At 31.2% G+C, this 11,623-nt stretch overlaps 1 pseudogene; it reads left to right on the plus strand.

Moving 5' to 3' along the window:
- The first annotated feature begins 2,340 nt into the window (after positions 1-2,340).
- LOC134244609 (ficolin-1-like) lies at positions 2,341-11,412 on the plus strand (annotated as a pseudogene).
- Positions 11,413-11,623: the final 211 nt, after the last annotated feature.

Raw genomic sequence — 11,623 nt, forward strand, 5'->3', positions numbered from 1 at the left:
TAATTACATTTCAATGTACCGTATAATTGACTTGTTTAAATTTGTGTTTGTTTGATTAATTTATCAAGTGATTCAATTGCAAGCGGGTATCTTATATACCCGTATTATTTTGACTTTTTTAAAACAAGTTTATAATTTCATGTAAATTTATATGCTGCATACAATGAAATTATCTTTTCGGGATCGGCATTTCAAAATGTAAAGTAGACGGTTGATTACACCATAGACCTAATGAACGTACACCGGAAACGCCAATGAATAAAAAAAAATGACGATAGAAAACTTTGACGAGCTAAAGTGATTCGTAAATGTTTCCTCCTCGTCAAACTTTCCACTTTCACGGTATTTTTTCTACAAGCAAAATACTAAACAAAGTATTAATGTAATTACTTTATTTTTTTACATGTATGATTTTTTAATTTTAGTTCGAACAAGACGTTCTTATTCTATTGATTGCACTTTATTCAATGATTGCATTGAAAATAAACAATGATTGTGCTCTCTTTTACCATTTTTTTTTTTTGCATTGATAATAAGCTGCAATTTGAAAATAAGCCGGTTTTGAAAATAAGCCCCCACTTTCTTACGAAAATTTAAAAATTTACCCGCGGCTTATTTTCCAGATTTAGGGTATCCATATGTTTCAACTGAAGATAATTACGGACAATGAAAACATAGCCGTAGATGTCTATATTTACAAGAAGCAATTGTTTTTCTGGTATTGTTTATTAAGGAATGAATTTAAAAAGCATCCATTTTATACGGTATAAACTAGGTTGGGGCAGTTTACGCTTTACAAACTGCAAAGCGCTTTATAAAAAAATTGTAAACTGTTTCAACCCAGTTTATACCGTATAAAATGGGTACCTATGAAATTCATTGCTTATAATTTAATTTTCATTCATTTGATGTAAGAAATAAAGATGATTGTCCAAACAAAATAACTTCAGTTTGTACAAAATTTGAATGTAACGTCAGGCGGATTGATACGTTTTTGACGTAAGTCATTGTGACGTAGGCAACCCATTTCATACGATATGATGTACATTTTTTACCCAATCAAATACAGCGTTACAACCAGAATTAAACATATAATAATAATAACAATAAAACTTTTTTTAAAAAGAGGGTAACCTGGTTAGTGCATGCACTATTCTTCCCCAGTGCCCTCTATAAATCAATTACAAAAATATACAAGAGATATACAAAGACACAATTCATCATAAATAACAGGATTTACAATCACAAAATTATAAATGGAATGTCCATGTACATATATATGACGATACAGTTATATGACAATCACAAAAATGCTCAGATAATTGTGCGACAGCTGATGATGTAATTTTCTACATTACGCCTAAATTCTCGTAGAGATTGAGAGAGTCTAATGTGTTATGGAAGTTTATTCTAAAGATGTACACCTGTGTACTGAAAAGAGGTCTTGAATAAGTTTGTACGAACTTTTGGTATTTTAAAATCGTAATTTGTTTCAGATCGCAAGTTATAGAAATTTGAAGAATGGAATTTAAATAAATTATTAAGATATTCGGAAGTCATTCCGCTAAAAATTTTGTATAATAATATGTACTTGTTTAGATCAACTGGCTCATAAATAGAAACCATCCAAATTTCTCAAATAGTGGTTTAGAAGAAGAATCAGGAATTGCGTCAAGAATACTGTATACAGGGAAATTTTAGCCACGTTTTTTTGCCCCCTTTTTGCCCTTTTCCTTGATTGGGCTAATTTAAAACGGGGCGAATTCAAATTACACCTCATAATTTCTTAAACAGAATTATGACTGGGCGAATTTAAAACGGGACATTATTGTTCATAACTTCAAAAAGGGCGAAAATAAAGGGCGAAAATAACCCTGTTTACAGTAATCCTTGCTGCCTTTTTTGTGTAACTCAAATATTCTGTCCCTGTCCTGCTTTCGGGCATTACACCAAAAAGTCAAACAATAGTTAATAGATGGAAAATATAAGCATTGTAATAAAGTTTCTGGTATGAAGAGGGAGATATTTCTTAATCCCACGAAGAGTAAATAACTTATAATTTAAGGTTTTACAAACTGAATCAATATGATTCGCATACTGTAACTTATCATCAATATGTACACCTAGAATTTTTCAGTTTCAACCATTCCAATTGTTTTGTCTGAGGCATAACGTTGTATATTTGGATTATCTTGTATTGATTTTCTTTGCTGTGTTCCTATTAACATGTATTTTGTTTTATCTACATTTAATATCGTTTGATTTTGAGCACACCATTTCTCAATTTCAAAAAGATCTAAATTTAGTGCATGCTCTAAAAATTTATTATAATTATTACAGGTCATTCAAAGACGACAGGATAGTCAAGTGAGCTTTTACAGAACATGGATATTGTACAAATCTGGTTTTGGGGAAGCCTTACAAACTATTGGATAGGTATAATTTATTTTATATAAAGGAAAGAAAAGTTGTGGATGCTTTAATAATTTTGCCCAAATGATATTAACAAGCAAAGTACTTTACCAAAATGAAGTGATTTAGCTATAGATTCAACCCCTGATGTTAACAAACAAAATCATTTTTCACATATTGTAAATTTTAGCGTTATGCTCATGCAAAATCACATGATATAGGCAGTCATGTGACCTCCTCTATAACGTTCTGCCACAAAAAGTAAAATATTTATAAGAGTTTTATTTTTTTTTTATGTGAGTTAATTTTTATAAAAAAAACAGTTAATTTTAAAAATGATCAAATCTCATCAAAAAAATGGTCGGATAAAATACCCTTTCTAAAAATAAACATGGCGACCATCCAAACCCAAATCTTCTGTTTCAGGAGAGACTTTTTTTCCAGGTGGATATAGATAATGGGTGCCTCCTTTTAATCATATCTTATATGCTTAAAATCTAAAGTAAACGATATCCTGTAGGTATTTGATAATTACGTTATTGTTGAAATATCTAACTATTTTGTCAAAGTGTTGATTCAAGTGATGCTTAACATGCTTTTTGATTAGAAATATAAATTAGTATCTAACTATTCCCAATAGAGAACGATTTGGTAAAATATTTTAATGTAATTAAAATGGCACAAAAAAAGGGTTTTTTAAACGCTTAAGTGCACTTGTCCTTTAACAGTCGTTTGTTAAAGTTTGACAAATACAACCATTTTTCGTCACAAGTGACCTGCATAGTGACGTCATTTTCACATTGTGACGTCACAAACAAGGAGAAAACCGTTATTTAGCTTATACTATTTATAAAACTTGTATAGCTATGTGTGTACTAATTTTTTTTCTAATTTCAAATGTGGTTTTGTAGATAAAGAGATTGTTCGCGAATTTTTGATCACTCCTCGTATATTGAGAGCCACCACTTGTCAGTAGAGATTTGCAAATTTGCCCTATGCTGGGCATTTAGGTTACAGCATACAGCATTTGGGGAAATTGTTTTACGTGTTTTTTTTTTTTCTTTTTTAAAATTTATAACTTCTTTTTTTTTTTCTCAAGGAAGTTTTGACAATTTAATTTAATCTTTAAGTTTGTAGTTTTAGTGCTTTAAAATAAATTATAAAAGAATAGAGAGATAGGGGGCATGAAGGGATTCACTTTTATTTATAAGGATACCCACTTCCGCTTTAACCCGGGTTGATCTCAATCTTTTAAAGTATTTTTTGTAATAGAATATTTATCAAGTGTTAAAAAGTGGTTTTATTAAAATTTAGGGAATGACGCAATCTACGCTTTAACAAGCGATAAAAACCAGGAACTTCGAATTGATCTCCAGAGGCATGACGGTGAACAGGCTTATGCTGTGTATTCTACATTTTACATCGGGGATGAAGACAATAAATATACTCTTACAGTGTCTGGATACAACGGAACAGCCAGTGAGTATTTTAATCCGCCAATGCTCTCGGATATACGTACATGTATTCTATGGACCCGTAAGATTACTGTATAGGGAAAACCCACTTTCCAAAAAGAGTAGTAAAAATTTTTTTTAAATTATTGTGAAAAAGATGGCCGAAAAAAGAATATAAGATATGTTATGGGAACAGGGCACATGTCACACGACTCAAAAGACAAATTACGTCATAGTCGATGTTGATGTGCATGTTAAACGTTTTTAAATTCAACATTTTTGTGAAATTTATCTAAAATTTTTTTTTTTTTTATTTTGAAAAAAATTTTAAGTTTTTTTTTAAAGAGTTGCGAACATTTACAAAGGTTAATATTGCCAAATCCACGATGCCCCTTTTTCCCTGAGTCTGACGTCAGTGACATCATAGACGTAGTGTTTGAATTCTCAGTGCAGCGAGATCAATAAAATTAGCTACACCCTTCATCATCAGTTTTATTTCATAGTATATATTTTTGTAGAATTTCTCATATTTTCAAATAATGCTTGATTGCAAGTACACTGACCCGGTAAAGTGTTTCCAGCCCTCGGACCCATCCATCACTTTCGCCGACCAATCACGGTTTTGATCAGGACCACCCACTTAAATTCCCCACAAAAATTTTTAAACTTGTACGTAAATGAACAGGTTGACGTCACATCGTGATTAATTTTGAAGCAGATTTTTTAATTAATTTTTTTTTGTGCTTGATGCGATTTATAATATAGATAATTTAGATAAGTTGCACGTTTATGTTTTGTGTGACGTCACAATTTTGCACTCAGAAAATACAAACGTGAAGCGTTTTTTCTGTTTAAATTCAATTAAACGATGCCCTGTGCGATATTGAGGTAAGATTCTCCCTGCAATATTATGCTGTTAATAATTATGATAAAAATCTTTCAATCGTTAATCCAGCAATATTTATTGACATAACTTATTACAAAATGAGGTTTTTACGTTAAAACTGTCTCAAAAATGTAGAAATTTACCCCACTCAAATCAATGTGAAATTAAAACAAATATTTCAAAAATTAAATATATGAATAATCTAAAATATATGAATATATAGTGTTATCTCACATGTTTTTTTATTTGTGCGTAAAAATTCGCAAATTACTTAATTAAAGGGCCCTTTAACCCCCACCCCCCAATCACGCGATTTAACGCATATACCGTTGCACCGCAATCACGCATTTTAACGCATATACCTTTGCCCCGAAATCACGCACTTTAACGCACATTTCGTTTTCACGTCTTCTGTCTATTACGCGTAAAGTTTTAAGGGTAGGTAATAAATGATTAGATTATAATTTTTGTAATTCCATTCTAATATATTTCGCATATACGAATATTTTCCCTAAATTTTGAGTCGTTCGACTTATTTGAGAAATTGGGAGCGAGACAAATATTAAGAATGTTTTTTTTTTTTAATAAAAAGTAAGATTTGGCCCACTGGTTTAGTGATGGGGAAGTCCCTCAATCTTGTGTGAGATGGAATCCTTGATCCAGAATTTATCAAAGTTTTTTTATGTAAATAGTTTGATAAAACCCGTGCAGAAATGACAGAAGGAACGTATAGAATTATAAAGAAATATTTAAGTTAATACATACACTTTACGCATACAATTATAAAAGAGGTTTTGTTCATAGAACAAAGTTTTTTTTTTAATTTCATTTAATCGTATTTCTTGTTCGATTTAAATTCAAATTCGTAAAAAAATACAACCTTATTATTTCCGCCTTACACAGCAATAAAAAAAATACACTTTTGGAAAGGGAAAAAACCTAAAGAAAGACAATATCATGTTGAAAAAGATGTAGGTTAATTTAAAAAAGGCTAGGTTTTAGCTTTATTGCGCCCTAAAAATGTAATGACATCAAAAAGTTTTGAAACTGGTTTAAACATTTGTTAATAAATGAATCTGATAAATCAGGAAAGAAAACATGAAGGTTTACCATTCTGCAAATATGACGTTATTAATGTGAAGCATTTCTCTATTTTCAACAGAAAAACCTCAAAATTGCACATTTCCAGGATGGTTTTCTTTTAAAAACAGGTCCACAGCCGTCGCCCACATTAATTTTTGTTGATATTTTGTGCAAAATTTAATAACAAATCACATATCTCAAGATCTTTGTGGGCGATGCCTGGGGACAATGTTATCTAAAGGAAATTCCATTGAATATTGGTGTCCTTTGCAAGATTTCAAGAAAGTATGGGAAAATGCACACGTTTATGACGTCATCATTAGCATTTAATAACACATGTGAGAAAAAAGACTTAAATGATTTTTCTGCATTGAATTTCAATTATTTAAAAAGCATGAGTTTTCAACTTTTACACCAGTTTCATTTTTTAGAAAATCACAGGGCAAGATTTGTATGGAAACCATACCTTCTTCTTTAAAGATTTGTTTTCAAGTCAACGTTTCCAATATTCGTAAATAAAAGTGTTGCACTTACTCGTATGATTATTTTTAAAAATATACGTATATGTATATACATAAAACAAGGTATTCGGGAAAATTTTTCAAGTATACTACATGCTTGTTTGATATTTTTTTAAAAAAAGGGCTTGACAAACAACGTTTGCATTATACCCCCCCATGATGTGAAAAACACTGGTATGTTGATTAAAATTTACACAAGTTCAGTTACGGGCATTGCACGGACAAATAGTAGATTCATACAAAAATATTATAAATCTCATCATATGGCATGCCACAACAAAGTATCTGCTAAAATTTCAAGCATCTGCAATACACGTAGTTGCTGGATAAAAATGGGAAAGGGAAATTTTATTATGTATTGACGACAACCATGGATTAACAGGAGTTACATCGGAGTTTTAAAAAAAAAAGGCCCCCGATATAGCATTCCTCATTGAAGAAAATGCTAAATTTTCAAGCATCTGTGTAGTGTAGTTGCTGCAAAAAATATAATCAAAACTTTGTTACGGAAACACACAATCCCGACGGACAAACACACTAGGGAAAAAAGTAGGTTCAAGTTTGTCAACACTGCATACACTAGAAAAGATAGTTTTAAAATAAATTATTAAAGGGGTAAACTCTCAAAAAGAGGACAACGATGTGGTCTGATATGATTCTTCCCCCAGTATACTATGTTTAACACAGAAAAAAAAACATTTAATTGTCATCCACCTTGTGAATGGAGAGTTAACGTGTGATTGTATTCAAAGGGAGTGCAGATATACATGTATGAGGAGCAATGCATACAGGCGCTAAAAATTCCATTTCTTTTACCAACAGCGATTAAATTATTTTCTACATTATTCCGGAATAGCCTGTATATTTAGCATTTCTGGCATTTTTTTTTTTCGATCAATAGCTTATATATAAAAGAACTGATTATAAATTATGTACTTCATTGATATAATCTCAGAAATTATGCTCAGCATTTCCGACATTGTTTATGTTTCCGGTTTGTTTGTTTGTTTGATTGATTTTTTTTTGGGGGGGGGGGGGGGTGGTGAGTTTTTTGTCTACCAAGTTTATGAATAATCGATAGGTAAGAAAAAAAAAAAAGTACACTTGAATATTATAATGTCAGTGATTGAACTTCAAGTTGGTCGGAGACACATGATACTGATCTCAGATTTAACATGGTTTTCTTTAAAAACGAAGCAAAGCTTTTACCTTTATTACTTTTAATTAAAGTCAATAATATATTTTTGTTTTGATTTTAAGTTAGGAAAGTCTTCAGTGCCAGTTTTACGCTTTCATAAAGTCAAAAAAAAAGTTAGCAAATTATTGCCAATAAACTATGAAATATCGATATAGGAAAAAAAAAGTAGTAAAAATATATTTTTCCATTATGATACTGATATAAAAAGCAGCCATATTATTGAGATAATCTGTTTATTCTCCATTCCCATTTATATGAACATTCATTTCGGTCAGAATTGCATATTTTTTACAAACACAATCAATGCTTTTTATGCCGTTGACTTGTATATTTTAATAATATTATGATCATAGGGATAACCGAGCATCACAAAATAAAGATATTGAAAAAATTTGTATATATCTCCACCCAAATCCTGATAGATCCTGAGTAATTGATTAATTTTTTTTTGTATACCATGTTTCTTAATTTGACTTTATTTTCTGCAAGTTTGAATAAATTTTATATAAATAGGCTATTTTATTTTCTTTATAGACATGGAGAAATTTTTTGTGTACATCGACACTGCATTTTCATTAATTCATCGTGTCATAGAAATTTTTTGGCAACCCTTGGGGGAAAATTTTTGGGAAAAACCTTCTCTATTTCTCAATAAATACAGTTACAATTAATGCTTTTTGTAGAAACATTTTAAGAGACGACGATTTGCTCAATCCACAAAAAATTGGAATACTTAGGACAACTTGAAAAAAATGTCGAGTACTATCGCTACGTCCAGGAGTTCTTTGACTCTTTTGTAAACTATTCTATTGTTTTTAAAAAATTTCAAATTCCATTTGAAAGAAATACTTCATTTCGATTTTTTTTTCTTTTTCTTTTATCAATTTATTCACTTTTTGCCTTTTACAAATGTAGCCCCTCCTCCCAATTTTTTCTTTATTTTTAAACATTTAGTCCACATGTACCTGTAGGTGTAATGATTCCGATGCGCCTCACATCTCCACTAGATATCGGATCGGAAATCCTTGGCTACAGACATACACTGCTAATTTAAGTCTAATTATTTTAATGCCGAGTCCGAAGGCAGTATTTCATCCGTACATCGGCCAAAATGTTAATAAGAAGATAAGATCAGTTAATTTTTTACTTTATGTCTTTTAAAAATTCAAATGTCTCCATCGACAGTACGCTGAATTGTATTGTTCAACAGAAATGAAGCGATATTCCGGTAAAATTTTAAATTTAAAAAAAAATATCGAACAGAAAACTATCGAACGGATACGGATAAATTAACTTTGAAGTTAAATGTGCGAAAAACTATAACTCTTTTTTCTGTCCGAAAAAATCTATAAAATACTGTTATAAAAAAAATTCTCAAGTGATAATCCTTTTCTTCTAGACTTCATTTCTATTTTTATTTATAATTGAAAGATTTTGCAAGTTTCGATAAAATGCTTATGCATGTGACTGAAGAAATAAAAGAAAAGTAGGGGGAAGGGGAGAGGAACCTCAATATAAATACTATACATAGCGATATCTTTTAATAAGTCAAGAAATCTGATGACATGACTGTATTAAAATGCTAAGTACATTTCAAATTAGTAATATATAAAATACGAAAAAAATCATAGACAGGATTTTGTTTAGCTCAAGGCCCTGTTCCTCCTTAATGCAGTATCATATGGTCGTTGTTATGTTCCCCAAACGGAGTTTGGGAAGATATTGTTTTTACTCGGTTTCTTATTAAGGTCTTCCGTTTCCAACGGAAGACCTTCTACTGATTCTGTTAATAAAGATTATTATTCTTTTTTTTTCTTCTACTTCCTAGACGCCAACTTTGAAGCCTCATGTCTCACTCATTTTTCAATTGATTTCGCTCATATTTGTAGAGATACTAGAAATTACTAAACTCTATCAGAATGCAGTCAAAAATTTCAAAATATCACTTCCGGTTTTGAGTTATTTCCTTTCAAACAAAAATTTATAGGCTATCGTTTAAGAACAAAGGCTCAGAGACGGCTAAAGCTGGAGCAGAAATTCTACTGATTTTAGATAATAGAAAGATTGAAGTTGTGCACATCGGTTTTTGTTTTTCAATTTCTCTTTTCAAAATGGCGCTATATAGAAGTAAAAAATTAGAACGCTTAAAAAGTTTTTTTCCAGATATCTCAAAAAGAATTGAGAATTTGTTATACATCAAAGAAGCAAAGTTGTTGAAAATCTCTGGTAAAATCTACTGATGTCATCAAAATACGTCCTGTGACGTCACTTCCGACCAACCGGAAGTAGTCCGAAACTGCATATTTTTGCGGTTTTTGACATGTTTTGGGGAAAAATTTGTCACTGGAAGCATGAAGCTTAATTTTCCATCCGTCGACATCATTTCCGGTCAAACAGGAAGTAGCAAATCAAAGTACTGAGTACAGTACTGAAAGACGGGGTCAAAATAATCTTCCTGCAAGATACATAAATGTGATTTTTTTAATGATTTTGATAACAACCTAATTTTTTTTAATTAATTAACAATCTAAAACAAAACTTGATAATATATCTTCACTTTTTCATTTCTAAGTCTATAAACCTTTTTGTCCGAATTTCACCGTGTCCGAATTAATATTTTTTTCGGAAGTAAACAATGGATGATGTGCATGCAATCGTAATACTATGCAGAGGAGTATTCTGTTTACTTGTGTGATTTTCAATTAATGTTTTCAGTTTTAAATTTTTAAATATTTTAAATAAAATGTGTCTTATTTAATAGAGCTTACAGGGAATATGGCACAAAAGGGAGTTGGGGAGCGTTTGGGGAACATCTGTAACGGTCCTCGTTACAATTAGCCCTAATTTAGCTTATATTGGTAAAGATTGACACTCGCTGGCGGTACAAACAGTGCATGCAAAACACAACACTATTGTTATTTTTATGCTGACTGTTGCATAAGAATATTTTCTCTGTTTCAAATGTTTCATCACCCCTTTCAGCCATCATAGTACACATGTGCACGTCACACGTTGCTTTTTTCCTTGTGTCATGCAATAAGGCATAATGTATAGAAAGTTTCAAAGAATTTTACTTGAGTGAAGGTAAAAATATTGGAAGAAAAAATGGGGATTTTTAGTATTAAATATTTCAAACGACAGACAGCGGCGTCTTTGGCGTATTCGATAGCGCATCAGAATGACAATCTCGGGGTCATGAGTTCAATCTCTGGCGTGGGCGCAGTCAGATTTTCTTTAAAAAATGAAGCCGTGCACTATATAAATCCTTAGAACACTTTGCAATAATGGATGGGTACAATTTTGAAATTTCATGTTTACAAGTTTTTGCTACCGATAAGGTTTTACCTGGGTTACATAGAGAGAAACTGACAGGGATTATGAATAATTCGGCATAGTATGCTTTCACTATTAAAATCCTTAAAGATGTTATATATATTTTCATATGGAAGAAAAATCCTATAATAGATGAATTGATATTGATTACATCTCTTTGGTTAAGCAACTTTGAAATTTTTGAAAATATTTCATCATGGAACGAACTTTCTTAACACCCCTTAGATATACACTGACAGGAAACATAATAATAATCAGTATCTACACTTTGTTACAGATGACAGTTTATCGTATCACAATGGAATGAAATTTACAACAAAAGATCAGGACAATGACCTGCAAAGTTATGAAAACTGTGGTGTATTATATCGAGGAGGATGGTGGTACAAAAACTGTGCGTCTGCGAATCTAAACGGAGAGTACGCCCAGTCAGCTCTGTTTGCTTGGAAATACACGATATGGTATTACTGGAAAGGAATTGAATCATTAAAACAGACTTCGATGATGATTAGGAACAAAAACTAGAGTTTAACTATCAATAATGCTGAAACGTTAATACTAATATTGTACTGAATGTTAACTGTTGCTATATATCTCGCTAGAGTGCGTACCGTAGTTCCATTATTTAGAGGATGGGGGTGGAGGGGGGAATAATTTTTTTTTAAAGAAATATTTCTCGACGAATTGAATTTTAATAAAATTTTTTACATGAAAGTATATTGGTGGTTAGGTGCAG

This window comes from Saccostrea cucullata, unplaced genomic scaffold (assembly GCF_032062105.1).
Source record: "Saccostrea cucullata isolate Sc308-1 unplaced genomic scaffold, CSIRO_AGI_Scuc_v1 ctg13500, whole genome shotgun sequence".
In the NCBI taxonomy this organism is placed as follows: domain Eukaryota; kingdom Metazoa; phylum Mollusca; class Bivalvia; order Ostreida; family Ostreidae; genus Saccostrea; species Saccostrea cuccullata.